Here is a 20,197-nt window from a genome sequence, read left to right as displayed (position 1 = left end):
TTTCTCAGTCACCCTCCACTTACCAAAGACACTGTCTCCCTCAGTACAGCACTGCAGCAGCCTGGTCCGTGTAGCTCCGCCCCTTCTGTCCCGTTTAGCTCCGCCCATTCTGGTCCGTGTAGCTCCGCCCCCTCCTTTGCTATGTATCGAGCCACTGACACAGACACACAGGTGAGGGGAGGAGGGGAGGAGTGAGGGGAGGGGGGGAGTGGGCTTTTCATGCTGCCAGCGCCGCACAGCCGCTGGCAGCAGCAGCAGCAGTGGGGACAGGACGGCGCAGCAGGGAAGGGATGCAAAGCAGGGTGGGCGCCTCTCCCTCCCAGCGCCTCCCTGCACTGCATCCCTTCGCTGAGCGGGTAGCGCCGGGCCATACTAATCAGGTAGAATCTTGAAAGAAGTCAGAATGAAATATTTCCAAGAATGTCGACTTTTTTGGGCCTAATTCAGACCTGATCGCTAGGGTGTGTTTTTTGCATCCCTGCGATCAAGTAGAGGCCGCCTACAGGGGGAGGGTATTACTGTACCTTTTTGAAGTTGTGCGATCGCATTCGTTGGCAGAGCTGCACAAACATAAGTTTGTGCAGTCTCTGCACTGCCCAGGACTTACTCAGCCGCTGCAATGATTAGGGCCGGAGCTGACGTCAGAAACCCTCATTCAAAACGTCAGGTCCCATCTACGTTTTTCTGGACACTCCCTAGGAATGGTCTGTTGCCCCCCACAAACGGCCTCTTCCTGTCAATCACCTTGCGATCGCCGGTGTGCTTGTAATTTTCGCACCATTCCATCGCTGACCGGCGATCCCCCTTGCTGCGGTCTGTCGAGCCTGCGCATTGCGGTGCATACTCATGCGCAGTTCAGACTCGATTGCCCGCTGTGCAAAAATGCACAGCAACGATCAGGTCTGAATTTACCCCCTTTGTTTGCAGTGGTAGCCGAATAAATGTGCACCACAGGGTGGTTTATAAATGGAAGGCTGAGCTATTAGAGAACCTCCTCACAAAACTTCATACGCTTGGTACATCATTACTTTTATGTATTTGTTTTCTATTAAATGTGCTATTGCATCGGTAAATTCTGTGGGGGGAATTCAATTCAGCATGATGTGCTGCCAGGCATCGCCATGATCATTGGCTGTGCATGTATCAGCCATTTATGGTTGCCCCGACATCCCAGTTTTTGTACGCACCTCTCTGGGGTTTTATTAGGTGCATTTGGGTTTTGTATGAAGTGGAAGGAACTGTGGTAATTATTAATAAAGAAAATGATTAAGGAATGATTTCAAAACATGTAGCTCTACAAGAGACATACTGTTACAGGCGGCCATTACTATACTGCTCCTTTCCCCCATTATCTCTTTATGTAAACCCATGAAACATAGGTGTAATGAGACATTTGTGGGCCTGATGGCAAAATATTGAAAATGTCCCTATGTACCACCCAAGGATCAAACTGCACATGCACAGGGAAGGTGCCCCACTCCAGCTGCGACCACCATCGCTACTGCACCCCTACTAATATGGTTGATACTTGTTTTGCTGTAAATAAGTCCTACACTTACCCAGGCCAGTCCTATAAGAATTCCATTGCCAGGTCTCTGCTGCCAAGTAGCTTATTTAAAGTATTATCTATGAGTCATTCTGTAAACAAATCAATATGAATGACATTACTAATAAATAGCATGATATCGCTAAGGCATTCAAATATCATTATGCCAGTGCCATCACTAGGGTGACACCTAAATGATGTAACCTGGGAGCAGGTGCTGCGCGGTAACATCACAATGTAGTGCTCGGCTCACAGTCACTGAGGAGGAGCCAGCACGGCAGCACATAGCCTACCTTGTGGTCCCAGTCCCATGAAGATATTGGATTCCCAGGCAGCTCCTGGTTTAGAGGTTCACTGTGTGCTGACTCTGTTACCGGTGCACCTAAGACACAGAGGCACAACCTCCGACATGTGACTTCTGTGCATGCAGGGCTCCACTGCGCTGCTTCTTCTCTTTGGCGTCCTTAGTACATGGACATGCCCCTGAGTGTCCCCAAGTGTGGGTGCCCTATTGCAACCCCAAACTCAACTGTGCCACCACCACAGCATATTCCTCCTCCAGAGGAACTACTATCAACATACAGCAGTAAAAACCATCTTCATTTTTATATATCTGAATTTTCCACCTCTGGTTACACTTATCACACACCAAGAATGTTTGTCTGCAACTGTGATTCTGTCTGCAATGCGTGCTGCTAAATAGATTGCTGAACATACTGTACCCCCCCCCCCCCCCCCCCCTCAAATGTACCATTTTAGCCGGTACAGTACCGTCTTTTTATGGTCTGCACCAGCAAAAACTGGGGCTGTGCCATTTGTAAGGTGATGCAGCATCTGGATTTGAGTAGCAGCACTGCAGGGACATGGACAGGGACAGACGGCTCCCTTCATCCTTCACTGACAGCGCTGCAGCCCTCATGCCCCCTTACCCATGGCTATGCCCTTCTTATCCATGGCAATGCCACCTCTACCCATGGCCATGTAGCTTTTATTGTACTGGTAAATGTTTGAGGGGATGATACTGATGAATACACCTTCCCCTGAGCCAGAGTATGTAGTATTTAAGAACATTATTGACAATGCCTGCAGTCAGTGCCTTGGTTTGCATTTGTTAAGAATGCATTTTAAGGATGTAAATGGAAATATGCAGTTAACACCACAGTTTGAACTGTATTTGGCCTTTAGACTAGTGTAGATTCTAAAATATATTTTTTTTACAAACCCTGCAGCTCAGGATCATTATGTGGCCTCTCCTCACTTCTGCCATGAGAACACCAGGACCCGGCCTACTGATGCCAACACTGGTGCACCCATACACTGGTGCACCACAACAGCCGGCATACCCTGGTTCCAACAGGGTTATCACTACATCCTGTACCTGCTGCATTACTGTTTACCCTGTTTCTACCTTGTTAATAAAGCAGTTCTCTTGTTAAGTCATCTGCCGTATGGACTAGCTTCCATTTGCACACCACTGACATCTACCACTGTAGTGTCTGCTAATACTTTGCAGAGTTGCAGATATGACACAATGACCCTGCCAGTGCCAGTTGCAGTGCCTCTTAAGGTAAATTAATCCACTATGTGATATTGCATGGCAGGGTTGGGGGGGGGAGTGGGGGGGGGGGGGGGGGTCTGTTGGTTAGCAGGTTTTAAAATATAGAGCGGTCAACTTCATTGGTGAAAACCTGCAGAAATTAGTTGCCCTGAGCCCCACAGACCTTAATCCAACCCTGCATGCTTTTGTTGCAGGAGGTCTAAAGGACATATGTAAGGTCTCTACCACCGGAGGCACTGTGCACTTGGCATATTGAACAGCAACGCTCAAATTATGGTCAGTTCACGCTGTATCAACATTAAAATATGTAAATGTAAATACATTTTGGCTGTGCATATAATATTGTAATTTGAAGGTATAACTTTAATTTTGTTAGATAATTATGTCACTACTCTTGTCATTACATTCAGTTATATACAAGAATTATGGTTTATGAGTACAAACAACATTACTAAGGATTCTGTATGGTCTGATGGAGGAGGGGTCAATGGATTGGGATGAAGTGTGTGTGTGTGTGTGTGTGTGTGGGGGGGGGGGGTAACACCTCAAATTACTGCACTGGGTGACATCACCCCCAGTGATGCCACTGCGATTATACTGCTTGTCAAGAAAGAACTAAAAATCAAAACAATTTCCTACAAAATATAATGGCAAATGGCATCTATCTTACTTGCTTACCAACTATATGCAGCAAATATGCCATTAGAGATCTCGATGTACCTCGGGTGCATAGGTGTTGGAACAGAAAGGGGGGCAAAGGGGCAGCTCCCACCGCCAAAATATTTGAGACACGCCAATCATTGTACTGGGACGCAGGTCAGTGTCAGGATGGAGATGATCCCCTTTCCAGTTGCTCCACCTCTTACCTCCACACAACCCCTCTCCGCTCACCTCCAGGGCCCTCCTCCCATCTGCACCCAGATCCAGCCCCTAGTTACTAGTTACTGTGGGCTGGCCTGGTACCTCCTCTGGGAATAGACTTCATCCTTCTTACCTCCCACTTCATACGTTCCTTTCCTCTTCCTCCAGTGACAAACCGTGATAAGCTATCCAGTAGTGAAAGGAGGACATAACCCTTTAGCGAGTTGTTAAATGGGGCCCTATGTACTGTATGTTCTTTTTACCATAAGCTGTAAACATGTGTTACTCATTTCATTTTCTCTTTACCAGAAAGGCAACCATATGATTTTTTAAATCAATCGTATAAGAAGAGATGTATCATATATAGGCCCAGATTTATCAAGCCTAGGAGAGTGACAAAGTACCAGCCAGTCAGCTACTAATTGCCATGATACAGGCTGTGTTTGAAAAATGACAGTTGGGAGCTGATTGGTTGGTATTTTATCACTGTGTAATTTATCACTCTCCAAGGCTTGATAAATCTGGGCCATAGCTTGTACACTGATTGACTAAATGTCTTCAGTTAGAAAATATGACCTTATTTTTTATCTGTGGTACAAGGGCTAGTTGTGTAGCATCCACTGCTCACATAATGTGTTGAAAATTAGGAATGTTATGACACTTCTGCTTTATCCACACATGGGTTTCCTCATCCAATGGCAAATGTGTGTTCTGTCTTCTGTGCAATAAGAATGACCGCAGTACCCACTTGTGCACACAACTAAATGTAAACTGGGACATTCCTGCCGCCACAACTACTGTGGTCTGGAATAATCCAGAAGCACAGAAATGTAACACCACCAACAATTTAGTCAGTGGCTATATTGTTGAAAGGATGCTGACCTTTGACTGTAGGTCATTCTGCATAATGGCCAGAGTTTTCAAGTTGACATGAGGTGGGAGCTTAAATTGTTATATCACCTCTGTCAAGCATCCCAAAGAGGCTTCAGTGCGACCTGTAGACTCACTCCCTAATCCCTATGCCTCACCAAAACTTTTTGTTGGTGCAGCTGCCACTGGCAGTGTCTCTCCTGTGCGTCTTATGCTGTGCTGTATACGTATATGACACAAAAACACACACAGGAAAATATGTTAGGTGTGATGTAATATGTAGAGCAGCAAGGAGAGAGTGTCCTCCCAATCTGTGGTGGATCCAGAAGGGTAGGGTGAGCATTGCACTCATCCCACCCCTATAACACTTCTTCCCAGTCCTTTACTGTTGGCCACTGTACAGCTGCTCAGCCGCAGTGGCACATCATGCAACGAGAGAGAGGAGACTGTTGTTGGTCAGCATCATAAACCTCCCCGGACTCTCCCCAGATCAACACGTAGTGGGGGATGCCGCTGAGTAGCAGCAGTCACCTCTGTCTCCCACATGATGTGCAGCTGCGCTGCTATACAACAGCCAGCAGTAGTGGGCAGGGGAGAAGTGTTAGAGGGGGGAGGGACCGCAATTGCACTGAAGGCTCCTCCCCCCCACAATCTGTACCTGCTCCCTACCTTTCTCTCTGCAGGACTCTGCAGCCCATGGGTAGGTCAGAGTGCCAGTACCTGAAAAGCGGAACTGTTCACCCCAAATTGGTGAAGCTGTGATGACAAGTACAGCTCTAAACCTCATGATTAGCTATTCTCCCCCTATATGTTTAACTAAAGTAACTTATCCCTTATTACCATATGCTAGATTATTGACTTTTAGGGGGGGGATTCAATTTTTTTTTGGGTGCCCGAAAGGAGAAATTCAATTATTCTGCTAATTGGGCGCGAGTGCCACAGGTGCCCATGAGTTGTGCTCAGTGGCGTAACTAGAAATTTTTCTCCCCCAAGCCAAAAAATTCTTCAGCGCCCCCCCCCCCCCCCATGCCCCATAATTAAGAGCAAGAAAGGGCTAAATATGCGCGCGCCTAAGGCGCGCGCCGCAAAAAGGGGCGTGGTTTTGTTGGAATGGGCGTGGTTTCTCATAAAGGGGCGTGGCATTGCAGGAAAAGACTACCTTATACCCCAGTTTTGCAACCTGCACGCCCAGACGTTAGCCACCACAGGAAAGAAAAATAATCCTGATTCATGCCCCTTACATTATTTGTCATTTTTCCTCCTTATAGTAATGCCCAGTATACATTATTCCACATACTGCAATGGCCCTTAGACATTATGCCACACACAATAATGCACATGACACAATATGCACACACCGTAATGCCCCAGACATATTATGCCACACACTGTAATGCCTGTGACACATTATGACAGGAATCGCAATGCCCGTTATACATTATGCTACACACTGCAATGCCCCTGATACATTATAGCACATACAATGCCTGTGACACATTATGACACACACCGCAATGTCCGTGATACATTATGCCACACACTGCAATGCCTGATACATTATAGCACATACAATGCCTGTGACACATTATGCCACACACTGCAATGACCTTGAGACATTATACCACAATGCCCGTGATATAGTATACCATACACCGTAATGCCTGTGACACATACCGCAATGCCCTGCCCGTTATACCCTATGCCACACACCGCAATGCCCGTTATGTATTATGCCACACTGCAATGACCCTGAGACATTATACCACATATCACAATGCCCGCGATATAGTATACCATACACCGTAATGCCTGTGACACATTATGACACACACCGCAATGTCCGTGATACATTATGCCACACACCGTAATGCCCATTACACATTAAGTCCTACAGTAAGGCTTCTAATTACTTTTCAATTACCTGCTCGTTGTCAGGGGTTTCATGCACTGGGTGTCATGCTCGTTGCCAGGGGTTTCATGCTCTTGGTTCCATGCACGGTGCCAGGGGTTTTCATGCTCAGGGTGTCATGCTCGTTGCCAGGGGTTTCATGCACTGGGTGTCATGCTCGTTGCCAGGTGTTTCATGCACTGGGTGTCATGCTCGTTGTCAGGTGTTTCATGCACTGGGTGTCATGCTCGTTGCTAGGAGGTAGTCCTTGTTGCTAGGGCTGTGCTCCCAGTGCCACATATGTCCCCAGTGCCAGATATTCCCCCCCAGTGCCACATATGCCCCCAGTGCCAGATATGCCCCCAGTGCCATATATTCCCCCCCAGTGCCACATATGCCCCCAGTGCCGGATATTCCCCCCCAGTGCCACATATGCCCCCAGTGCCAGATATTCCCCACCAGTGCCAGATATTCCCCCCCGTGCCATATATGCCCCCAGTGCCATATATTCCCCCCCAGTGCCAGATATGCCCCCAGTGCCAGATATCCCCCCCCAGTGCCATATATGCCCCCAGTGCCAGATATTCCCCCAGTGCCAGATATTCCCCCCCAGTGCTATATATGCCCCCAGTGCCAGATATCCCCCCCCCCAGTGCCAGATATTCCCCCAGTGCCAGATATTCCCCCCCAGTGCCATATATGCCCCCAGTGCCAGATATCCCCCCCAGTGCCAGATATCCCCCCCCCAGTGCCAGATATCCCCCCCCCTGCCATATATGCCCCAGTGCCAGATATTCCCCCCCCCCCAGTGCCAGATATTCCCCCAGTGCCAGATATTCCCCCCCAGTGCCATATATGCCCCCAGTGCCAGATATCCCCCCCCCAGTGCCAGATATTCCCCCAGTGCCAGATATTCCCCCCCAGTGCCATATATGCCCCCAGTGCCATATATTCCCCCCCCCCTGTGCCAGATATTCCCCCCCAGTGCCAGATATACCCCAGTGCCAGATAATCCCCCCCCCAGTGCCATATATGCCCCCAGTGCCAGATATCCCCCCCCAGTGCCAGATATTCCCCCAGTGCCAGATATCCCCCCCCCCAGTGCCAGATATCCCCCCCCCAGTGCCAGATATTCCCCCAGTGCCAGATTCCCCCCCCCCAGTGCCAGATATTCCCCCCCAGTGCCAGATAATGCCCGCCACCGCTGCTGCCGCTTGTTGGAGGGACACGGAGGGCACAGCGGCTCCTGTGTCCCTCCTGCATCATCTCCGGCGGCCGCGGGTCTAATAGGGGGAAGTGCCGGTTCGTGAGCCAATTAGAGCTCACGGACGGCACTTCCCCCTATTAGACCCGCGGCCGCCGGAGATGATGCAGGAGGGACACAGGAGACGCACACGCTGTGCCCTCCGTGTCCCTCCAACAAGTGGCGGAGGGAAGGAGAAAGCAGACTGACATGCGGACGCTCGTCCGCATGTCAGTCTGCTGTAAATCAGTGGCGCCCCCGCAGCCCCTCGCCCCCAAGCCACCGCGAGGACTGCGGGGGCAGTAGTTACGCCACTGGTTGTGCTCACACCCTCCTGAGGTGGCAAGCAGAAATCTGCAAAAAGCTGGACTTTTGAAAGCCTGAACGCAGCGCACCTGGGTGGTCATTCCGAGCTGATTGCTAGCTGCTTTCGTTCGCAGCGCCGCGATCAGGCAAAAATCCGGCAGTTCTGCACATGCGTATGCAGCACAATGCACACGCGCGTCGTACTATTACAACGAACGATGTAGTTTCACACAAGGTCTAGCGAAGCTTTTCAGTCGCACTGCTGGCCGCAGAGTGATTGACAGGAAGTGGGTGTTTCTGGGTGTCAACTGACCGTTTTCAGGGAGTGAATGTAAAAACGCAGGAGTGCCAGATAAAAACGCAGGCGTGACTGGTGAAATGTAGGCGTGGCTGGCCGAACGCAGGGCGTGTTTGTGACGTCAAAACAGGAACTAAATAATCTGCAGTGATCGTAAGCTAGGAGTAGGTCTGGAGCTACTCTGAAGCTGCACAAAATTATTTTGTAGCCGCACTGCGATCCTTTCGTTCGCACTTCTGCTAAGCTAAGATACACTCCCAGAGGGCGGCGGCTTATCGTTTGCACGGCTGCTAAAAGCAGCTAGCGAGCGAACAACTCGGAATGAGGGCCCTAGTGTAAAGTGACTAAACCCAGTGCATTTGTGTGTGACATGCGCAAAAAGAACAAATATTTGAATAACACACATGTGACGGGAGATCAGGCGCGAGAGCAGGTGAAAAACAATTGAATCGCTCCCTCTTTACCAAATTACATGCCTATGGGCCTATTTTAGACTTGACCGCAGCAGCAAATTTGTACACTAATGGTCAAAACCATGGGGGTAATTCCAAGTTGATCGCAGCAGTAATTCTGTTAGCAATTGGGCAAAACCATGTGCACTGCAGGGGAGGCAGATATAACATGTGCAGAGAGAGTTAGATTTGGGTGTGGTGTGTTCAATCTGCAATCTAATTTGCAGTGTAAAAATAAAGCAGCCAGTATTTACCCTGCACAGAAATAAAATAACCCACCCAAATCTAACTCTTTCTGCACATGTTATATCTGCCTCCCCTGCAGTGCACATGGTTTTGCCCAACTGCTAAAAAAAATTCCTGCTGCGATCAACTTGGAATTACCCCCCATGTGCACTGCAGGTGGGGCAGATATTAGTGATGAGCGGGTTCGGTTCCTCGGAATCCGAACCCCCCCGAACTTCAGCCTTTTCACACGGGTCCGAGGCAGACTCGGATCTTCCCGCCTTGCTCGGTTAACCCGAGCGCACCCGAACGTCATCATCCCGCTGTCGGATTCTCGCGAGGCTCGGATTCTGTCGCGAGACTCGGATTCTATATAAGGAGCCGCACGTCGCCGCCATTTTCACACGTGCATTGAGATTGATACGGAGAGGACGTGGCTGGCGTCCTCTCCGTTTAGAATAGAAATAAATAGAGAGTGAGAGTGAGACACTTGATTTACTGGAGCTTAGGAGTACTCAGAGAGTGCAGAGTTTACTAGTGACTGACCAGTGACCACCAGTGCAGTTTTATTATTATTTAATATAATCCGTTCTCTGCCTGAAAAAAAACGATACACAGTGACACAGTATACCATATCTGTGCTCAGCCTCAGTGTGCTGCATCATCTATGTATATCTGACTGTGCTGAGTGCTCACTGCTCACACAGCTTAATTGTGGGGGAGACTGGGGAGCGGTTATAGCAGGAGTACATTAACAGTGCACACTTTTGCTGCCAGAGTGCCACTGCCAGTGTGACTGACCAGTGACCACTGACCACCAGTATATTGTGATTGTCTGCCTGAAAAAGTTAAACACTCGTCGTGTGGTGTTTTTATTCTATAAACGCATTCTGCTGACAGTGTCCAGCAGGTCCGTCATTATATAATATATACCTGTCCTGCAGTAGTGATATATATATATTTTTTATATCATTATCATCCAGTCTATATTAGCAGCAGACGCAGTACGGTAGTCCACGGCTGTAGCTACCTCTGTGTCGGCAGTCGCTCGTCCATCCATAATTGTATACCACCTACCTGTGGTGTTTTTTTTTTTTTCTATCTTCTTGATACTAGTAGCTTACTTTAGGAGTCTGCAGTGCTGACAGTGTCCAGCAGGTCCGTCATTATATAATATATACCTGTCCGGCTGCAGTAGTGATATATATATATTTTTTATATCATTATCATCCAGTCTATATTAGCAGCAGACGCAGTACGGTAGTCCACGGCTGTAGCTACCTCTGTGTCGGCAGTCGCTCGTCCATCCATAATTGTATACCACCTACCTGTTGTGTTTTTTTTTCTATCTTCTTGATACTAGTAGCTTACTTTAGGAGTCTGCAGTGCTGACAGTGTCCAGCAGGTCCGTCATTATATAATATATACCTGTCCGGCTGCAGTAGTGATATATATATATTTTTTATATCATTATCATCCAGTCTATATTAGCAGCAGACGCAGTACGGTAGTCCACGGCTGTAGCTACCTCTGTGTCGGCAGTCGCTCGTCCATCCATAATTGTATACCACCTACCTGTTGTGTTTTTTTTTTTTTATCTTCTTGATACTAGTAGCTTACTTTAGGAGTCTGCAGTGCTGACAGTGTCCAGCAGGTCCGTCATTATATAATATATACCTGTCTGGCTGCAGTAGTGATATATATATATTTTTTATATCATTATCATCCAGTCTATATTAGCAGCAGACGCAGTACGGTAGTCCACGGCTGTAGCTACCTCTGTGTCGGCAGTCGCTCGTCCATCCATAATTGTATACCACCTACCTGTTGTGGTTTTTTTTTCTATCTTCTTGATACTAGTAGCTTACTTTAGGAGTCTGCAGTGCTGACAGTGTCCAGCAGGTCCGTCATTATATAATATATACCTGTCCGGCTGCAGTAGTGATATATATATATTTTTTATATCATTATCATCCAGTCTATATTAGCAGCAGACGCAGTATGGTAGTCCACGGCTGTAGCTACCTCTGTGTTGGCAGTTGCTCGTCCATCCATAATTGTATACCACCTACCTGTGGTGTTTTTTTTTTTTCTATCTTCTTGATACTAGTAGCTTACTTTAGGAGTCTGCAGTGCTGACAGTGTCCAGCAGGTCCGTCATTATATAATATATACCTGTCCGGCTGCAGTAGTGATATATATATATTTTTTATATCATTATCATCCAGTCTATATTAGCAGCAGACGCAGTACGGTAGTCCACGGCTGTAGCTACCTCTGTGTCGGCAGTCGCTCGTCCATCCATAATTGTATACCACCTACCTGTTGTGTGGTTTTTTTTTTCTATCTTCTTGATACTAGTAGCTTACTTTAGGAGTCTGCAGTGCTGACAGTGTCCAGCAGGTCCGTCATTATATAATATATACCTGTCTGGCTGCAGTAGTGATATATATATATTTTTTATATCATTATCATCCAGTCTATATTAGCAGCAGACGCAGTACGGTAGTCCACGGCTGTAGCTACCTCTGTGTCGGCAGTCGCTCGTCCATACATAAGTATACTAGTATCCATCCATCTCCATTGTTTACCTGAGGTGCCTTTTAGTTGTGCCTATTAAAATATGGAGAACAAAAATGTTGAGGTTCCAAAAATAGGGAAAGATCAAGATCGACTTCCACCTCGTGCTGAAGCTGCTGCCACTAGTCATGGCCGAGACGATGAAATGCCACCAACGTCGTCTGCCAAGGCCGATACCCAATGTCATAGTACAGTGCATGTAAAATCCAAAACACCAAATATCAGTAAAAAAAGGACTCAAAAATCTAAAATAAAATTGTCGGAGGAGAAGCGTAAACTTGCCAATGTGCCATTTACCACACGGAGTGGCAAGGAACGGCTGAGGCCCTGGCCTATGTTCATGGCTAGTGGTTCAGCTTCACATGAGGATGGAAGCACTCAGCCTCTCGCTAGAAAAATGAAAAGACTCAAGCTGGCAAAAGCACAGCAAAGAACTGTGCGTTCTTCGAAATCACAAATCCACAAGGAGAGTCCAATTGTGTCATTTGCGATGCCTGACCTTCCCAACACTGGACGTGAAGAGCATGCACCTTCCACCATTTGCACGCCTTCTGCAAGTGCTGGAAGGAGCACCCGCAGTCCAGTTCCTGATAGTCAGATTGAAGATGTCAGTGTTGAAGTACACCAGGATGAGGAGGATATGGGTGTTGCTGGCGCTGGGGAGGAAATTGACCAGGAGGATTCTGATGGTGAGGTGGTTTGTTTAAGTCAGGCACCCGGGGAGACACCTGTTGTCCGTGGGAGGAATAGGGCCATTGACATGCCTGGTGAAAATACCAAAAAAATCAGCTCTTCGGTGTGGAAGTATTTCAACAGAAATGCGGACAACATTTGTCAAGCCGTGTGTTGCCTTTGTCAAGCTGTAATAAGTAGGGGTAAGGACGTTAACCACCTTGGAACATCCTCCCTTATACGTCAGCTGCAGCGCATTCATCATAAGTCAGTGACAAGTTCAAAAACTTTGGGCGACAGCGGAAGCAGTCCACTGACCAGTAAATCCCTTCCTCTTGTAACCAAGCTCACGCAAACCACCCCACCAACTCCCTCAGTGTCAATTTCCTCCTTCCCCAGGAATGCCAATAGTCCTGCAGGCCATGTCACTGGCAATTCTGACGAGTCCTCTCCTGCCTGGGATTCCTCCGATGCATCCTTGCGTGTAACGCCTACTGCTGCTGGCGCTGCTGTTGTTGCTGCTGGGAGTCGATGGTCATCCCAGAGGGGAAGTCGTAAGACCACTTTTACTACTTCCACCAAGCAATTGACTGTCCAACAGTCCTTTGCGAGGAAGATGAAATATCACAGCAGTCATCCTGCTGCAAAGCGGATAACTGAGGCCTTGGCATCCTGGGCGGTGAGAAACGTGGTTCCGGTATCCATCATTACTGCAGAGCCAACTAGAGACTTGTTGGAGGTACTGTGTCCCCGGTACCAAATACCATCTAGGTTCTATTTCTCTAGGCAGGCGATACCGAAAATGTACACAGACCTCAGAAAAAGACTCACCAGTGTCCTAAAAAATGCAGTTGTACCCAATGTCCACTTAACCACGGACATGTGGACAAGTGGAGCAGGGCAGGCTCAGGACTATATGACTGTGACAGCCCACTGGGTAGATGTATGGACTCCCGCCGCAAAAACAGCAGCGGCGGCACCAGTAGCAGCATCTCGCAAACGCCAACTCTTTCCTAGGCAGGCTACGCTTTGTATCACCGCTTTCCAGAATACGCACACAGCTGAAAACCTCTTACGGCAACTGAGGAAGATCATCGCGGAATGGCTTACCCCAATTGGACTCTCCTGTGGATTTGTGGCATCGGACAACGCCAGCAATATTGTGTGTGCATTAAATCTGGGCAAATTCCAGCACATCCCATGTTTTGCACATACCTTGAATTTGGTGGTGCAGAATTATTTAAAAAACGAGAGGGGCGTGCAAGAGATGCTGTCGGTGGCCAGAAGAATTGCGGGACACTTTCGGCGTACAGGCACCACGTACAGAAGACTGGAGCACCACCAAAAACGCCTGAACCTGCCCTGCCATCATCTGAAGCAAGAAGTGGTAACGAGGTGGAATTCAACCCTCTATATGCTTCAGAGGTTGGAGGAGCAGCAAAAGGCCATTCAAGCCTATACAACTGAGCACGATATAGGAGGTGGAATGCACCTGTCTCAAGCGCAGTGGAGAATGATTTCAACGTTGTGCAAGGTTCTGCAACCTTTTGAACTTGCCACACGTGAAGTCAGTTCAGACACTGCCAGCCTGAGTCAGGTCATTCCCCTCATCAGGCTTTTGCAGAAGAAGCTGGAGACATTGAAGGAGGAGCTAACACAGAGCGATTCCGCTAGGCATGTGGGACTTGTGGATGGAGCCCTTAATTCGCTTAACAAGGATTCACGGGTGGTCAATCTGTTGAAATCAGAGCACTACATTTTGGCCACCGTGCTCGATCCTAGATTTAAAACCTACCTTGGATCTCTCTTTCCGGCAGACACAAGTCTGCTGGGGTTCAAAGAACTGCTGGTGAGAAAATTGTCAAGTCAAGCGGAACGCGACCTGTCAACATCTCCTCCTTCACATTCTCCCGCAACTGGGGGTGCGAGGAAAAGGCTCAGAATTCCGAGCCCACCCGCTGGCGGTGATGCAGGGCAGTCTGGAGCGACTGCTGATGCTGACATCTGGTCCGGACTGAAGGACCTGACAACGATTACGGACATGTCGTCTACTGTCACTGCATATGATTCTCTCCCCATTGAAAGAATGGTGGAGGATTATATGAGTGACCGCATCCAAGTAGACACGTCAGACAGTCCGTACTTATACTGGCAGGAAAAAGAGGCAATTTGGAGGCCCTTGCACAAACTGGCTTTATTCTACCTAAGTTGCCCTCCCACAAGTGTGTACTCCGAAAGAGTGTTTAGTGCCGCCGCTCACCTTGTCAGCAATCGGCGTACGAGGTTACATCCAGAAAATGTGGAGAAGATGATGTTCATTAAAATGAATTATAATCAATTCCTCCGTGGAGACATTCACCAGCAGCAATTGCCTCCACAAAGTACACAGGGAGCTGAGATGGTGGATTCCAGTGGGGACGAATTGATAATCTGTGAGGAGGGGGATGTACACGGTGATATATCGGAGGATGATGATGAGGTGGACATCTTGCCTCTGTAGAGCCAGTTTGTGCAAGGAGAGATTAATTGCTTCTTTTTTGGTGGGGGTCCAAACCAACCCGTCATTTCAGTCACAGTCGTGTGGCAGACCCTGTCACTGAAATGATGGGTTGGTTAAAGTGTGCATGTCCTGTTTATACAACATAAGGGTGGGTGGGAGGGCCCTAGGACAATTCCATCTTGCACCTCTTTTTTCTTTCATTTTTCTTTGCGTCATGTGCTGTTTGGGGAGTAGTTTTTGGAAGGGCCATCCTGCGTGACACTGCAGTGACACTCCTAGATGGGCCAGGTGTTTGTGTCGGCCACTTGGGTCGCTTATCTTAGTCACACAGCTACCTCATTGCGCCTCTTTTTTTCTTTGCGTCATGTGCTGTTTGGGGGGTGTTTTTTGGAAGGGCCATCCTGCGTGACACTGCAGTGCCACTCCTAGATGGGCCAGGTGTTTGTGTCGGCCAATTGGGTCGCTTATCTTAGTCACACAGCTACCTCATTGCGCCTCTTTTTTTCTTTGCGTCATGTGCTGTTTGGGGGGTGTTTTTTGGAAGGGCCATCCTGCGTGACACTGCAGTGCCACTCCTAGATGGGCCAGGTGTTTGTGTCGGCCACTAGGGTCGCTTATCTTAGTCACACAGCTACCTCATTGCTCATCTTTTTTTTCTTCTTAGCGTCATGTGCTGTTTGGGGAGTAGTTTTTTGAAGGGCCATCCTGCGTGACACTGCAGTGCCACTCCTAGATGGGCCAGGTGTTTGTGTCGGCCACTAGGGTCGCTTAGCTTAGTCACACAGCTACCTCATTGCGCCTCTTTTTTTCTTTGCGTCATGTGCTGTTTGGGGGGTGTTTTTTGGAAGGGCCATCCTGCGTGACACTGCAGTGCCACTCCTAGATGGGCCAGGTGTTTGTGTCGGCCACTAGGGTCACTTAGCTTACTCACACAGCTACCTCATTGCGCCTCTTTTTTTTCTTCTTTGCGTCATGTGCTGTTTGGGGAGTAGTTTTTTGAAGGGCCATCCTGCGTGACACTGCAGTGCCACTCCTAGATGGGCCAGGTGTTTGTGTCGGCCACTAGGGTCGCTTAGCTTACTCACACAGCTACCTCATTGCGCCTCTTTTTTTTCTTCTTTGCGTCATGTGCTGTTTGGGGAGTAGTTTTTTGAAGGGCCATCCTGCGTGACACTGCAGTGCCACTCCTAGATGGGCCAGGTGTTTGTGTCGGCCACTTGGGTCGCTGAGCTTAGTCATCCAGCGACCTCGGTGCAAATTTTAGGACTAAAAATAATATTGTGAGGTGTGAGGTGTTCAGAATAGACTGAAAATGAGTGGAAATTATGGTTATTGAGGTTAATAATACTTTGGGATCAAAATGACCCCCAAATTCTATGATTTAAGCTGTTTTTTAGGGTTTTTTGAAAAAAACACCCGAATCCAAAACACACCCGAATCCGACAAAAAAAATTCGGTGAGGTTTTGCCAAAACGCGTTCGAACCCAAAACACGGCCGCGGAACCGAACCCAAAACCAAAACACAAAACCCGAAAAATTTCCGGTGCTCATCACTAGCAGATATAACATGTGCAGAGAGAGTTAGATTTGGGAGGATTATTTTGTTTCTGTGCAGGGTAAATACTGGCTACTTTATTTTTACACTGCAATTTAGATTTCAGTTTGAACACACCGTACCCAAATCTAACTCTCTCTGCACATGTTTTATCTGTGTCCCCCCCCCCCCCTGCAGTGCACATGGTTCTGCCCATTAGAGAACAAATTTGCTGCTGCGATCAGGTCTGAATTAGGCCCAATGTTTGGTAAGGAGATGTACCCACAATGTCGACATTTAGAATTACAACATTCATGTCGAAATGTGGGTCAACATCTGCAAAATGTTGGAGTTAGGGTTAAAGCTGGGCACTGGGGGGTGTGTTAGTGTTAGTCAGTGGGAGGGATGTTAGGGTTAGGCAATAGGGGGAGGGTTAGAGGTAAGTTATACATATAGAAGTGCAACAGGACATCATAAAGACATCATCGTCAGAGCAGAAATTACTTTTTGCTCCCTATATTTTTTCTCCACTTTTGTTCCCCCTCCACATGTGACAGAGGTGCCCTAGTGGGCCCTTGCTATATTCATCCCAACGCCAGAATATCCATTAGGTAACCTAAATTCCAGTACAGTGACTACAAAAGTCGAAAACTGCCATCTTTCCGACAGACGCCAGCTTTCGACTTTAATTGAATATACCCCAGAGGATCCTTCCCAGCTGCCAGGCATATGCATACAAAATGCAGCTACAGAATTGTATCGGCTAGGAGGGCACATGGCACCCTGCCCCCCCCCCCCCCCGGCCCAGCCCGTCACTGAATGTACCGCAGTTGAACTATTTAGTTACATCATTACACGTTTGGCTCCATTTAGCTTTCTGGTCAAAGACGTTTTCTAATAACGGTGCACGATCACATTCTCACAGAATGTAGAGGAGTTTGCAGAAGCAATCAGGACTACAGTACATAGCCTGCCTTATTCTAGAACATGCAGGAGTGAACAGAGCTTGGTGTTGTAAGGCAGTTCATTCTAAGTACGGAATTTGTTTTGAAAATATATTTTGCTCTGATTAATAAAGTATAAGGGGGTCCTGTAAGTAATTGCATGCATTGTTTATTGATACGTCCAGCCCTAGGAGAGGTCGGGGGTTGGACAGGGTCAAAATTTGTCAAGAGCCAAGATCGTAACCTTTTTCACACTGGATTTGTACAGATTTTGATCGGTGAAACTTATTTGTTTTTAACATTTAGTAAAAAATAGAAATTTTTTTTTATCACGCAACCAGATTAAATTGACATCTACTGCAATGATTGTGACATCTACTGCAAATAAGTATAATAGAAAGATGACTCTTATTGTCAGTAGGATATTTTTAGTGTGTAAAGTATGTTCCAGTATTCTTGAAGATGTAATGTTATATTTAATTATCCAACACATATGACATGCAACATTTAAATATTCATTTATTATTTTTCACAAAACACCATCAGTGATGAAGAAGGAGCCTGAGGACGGTGGCCCAGACAACCTCAGCATAAAGAGACCCTCCCCGCAAGTGGGGAACTAGCTCCTCCAGAAAGAGGAGTCACACCCACTGAAGTTGAAACCACACAACCCTGGAAGAAGTGCCTCACCCCAGCAAGAGGAATCTAAATGATTAGATGAGGAGCCCAAATCCATGCAAGCGGAGACCATTTATTGTACTGTTTATAAGTGAATGTTCACATAATAATTAAATTACAAAAAAAGGTAATTTTATTGTATATACATTTATTGTTCAATTTATTTCTACGTTTATTTGCCAATACTACAGTATGCTGTTTAGACTGGCCAATTAGTAACCAAAAATACAAAATAAAAATGTATTAGAGAAATAATAAGTGTCTTGTAAAAATCGTTTATTGAGGCAATTACATAACTTTTTCTGTATATAATAAATGTATATAATAAATGTACCCTTTGTTTTGCCAGCTTAACAATTATTTACTTTGTTACATTATCAGTACATATACAGAAATTAAGTCTTATCTCATGAGTGACCAAAATCAAAATGTTTTAATCAATCTATGTTTTAGAAGTGTGTATGTTAATGTTTTTTGATATTATGCAAGGTTACAGTAAATTAAGACCAAGACATACAGTATATCATGAGGTTCATTATGTGGATACAAGTGATTGGACATGGAATACAAATAGATCAAAGAGAGTTTATTGATGTCAATACTTTGTAGGTTGACCACGTGCAGTGATTACTGCAAGTACCCTTCTTGGCAAACTGTCCACAAGTTCCAGAGAAACAAGCAGGCAGTGTGTTTTGCCATTCTGCTTTATGTACAGTAACCAACTGTGACACTGATAAAGGTTGAGTTAGCCTAGAATGCTCCAATTCGTCCCGGAGGTTCTCCGTGGGGTTAAAATCTGGGCTCTGAGCTGGACAGTTCTGTACCAAATTTTCTGTATACCAGTCTAGCATCACCCTGGAAACAATGACAGGTGGCATTGTCGTCCTGATAACAACATTCATTGTTTCCGTAGATCTGCCACAATATAGGGAGCACAGGGTTATCGAGAACATCTCTGTACTTTTCAGAGTTAACATGACCATGCACTACAACCAAACCATACCAAACCAACTAAAACAGACCCACAGCATAATGACACCACCTCCATGCTTTCCTGTAGATACTGTACTCTCTGGTGTCAGACGTTCTCCTGGTAATTGCTAAACCCAAACATGTCCATCTGGCCTAAAAAGTGTAAATTGTAATTCGTCACTCCATAACACTTGATGCCATTGTTCCACTGTACAGTTTTTGCACTCTTAACACCATTGTAAGCACTGGGCTGCATTTTTCCTTGTGATTAGAGGTATATGAGCAGCTGATCGCCTATAATATCCAAGTGCATGGGCCTCCCTATAAAGTGTTCTTGTTGAAACTGGCACATTAGTGGCCATTTGGAACTTGTGTGCAATGGTATGCATGGACTGACTCCTGTTCTTTTACAGATCCTTAGTTGCAGTTTGAGGGGTCTTCCAGGGCAAGGTGCATTACTGCAATGACCATTCTTCTTCCATGCATTAATGACAAACGTTACAGTGGCTTTAGGAACCTTCCTAACATCTGCAATGCTTCTCACACTCATACCTCTGATTGAACTGAATATGATGATCCCCTTATCAAGGGGGTAGCTCCTTCCGGCAAGCCATTTTGTTAGCAAATGAGCTAATCAGTGCCCCTCTACCCATTATATACAGTACCTACACAAACACATGTCTGCTGCTGGAGCACACCATTTCACTTGCGCAGGGGCGACCCGACCGATCAGTTTTGTCTACATAGTGTACATTGGGGGTAATTCCAAGTTGATCGCAGCAGGATTTTTGATAGCAACTGGGCAAAACCATGTGCATTGCAGGGGAGGCAGATATAACATGTGCAGAAAGAGTTAGATTTGGGTGGGTTATATTGTTTCTGTGCAAGGTAAATACTGGCTGCTTTATTTTTACATTGCAAATTAGATTGCAGATTGAACACACCACACCCAAATCTAACTCTTTCTGCACATGTTATATCTGCCTCACCTGCAGTGCACATGGTTTTGCCCAGTTGCTATCAAAAATCCTGCTGCGATCAACTTGGAATTACCCCCATTGTGACATTAC

At 46.8% G+C, this 20,197-nt stretch overlaps 1 long non-coding RNA gene across 1 annotated transcript; it reads left to right on the top strand.

Annotated features, from left to right (window-relative positions):
* The first annotated feature begins 254 nt into the window (after window positions 1-254).
* On the top strand, window positions 255-18,437 carry LOC134911653 (uncharacterized). The gene is made up of 4 exons (XR_010176742.1): window positions 255-380; window positions 2,776-3,113; window positions 3,299-3,380; window positions 18,024-18,437. It is a non-coding gene; the product is annotated as an uncharacterized LOC134911653 (long non-coding RNA).
* Window positions 18,438-20,197: the final 1,760 nt, after the last annotated feature.

The sequence above is a fragment of the Pseudophryne corroboree genome, chromosome 4 (genome assembly GCF_028390025.1).
Source record: "Pseudophryne corroboree isolate aPseCor3 chromosome 4, aPseCor3.hap2, whole genome shotgun sequence".
NCBI classification, from domain to species: Eukaryota; Metazoa; Chordata; class Amphibia; order Anura; family Myobatrachidae; genus Pseudophryne; species Pseudophryne corroboree.
The sequence above is the reverse complement of the archived record's forward strand: the minus strand, read 5'-3'. Positions and strand labels throughout refer to the sequence as shown.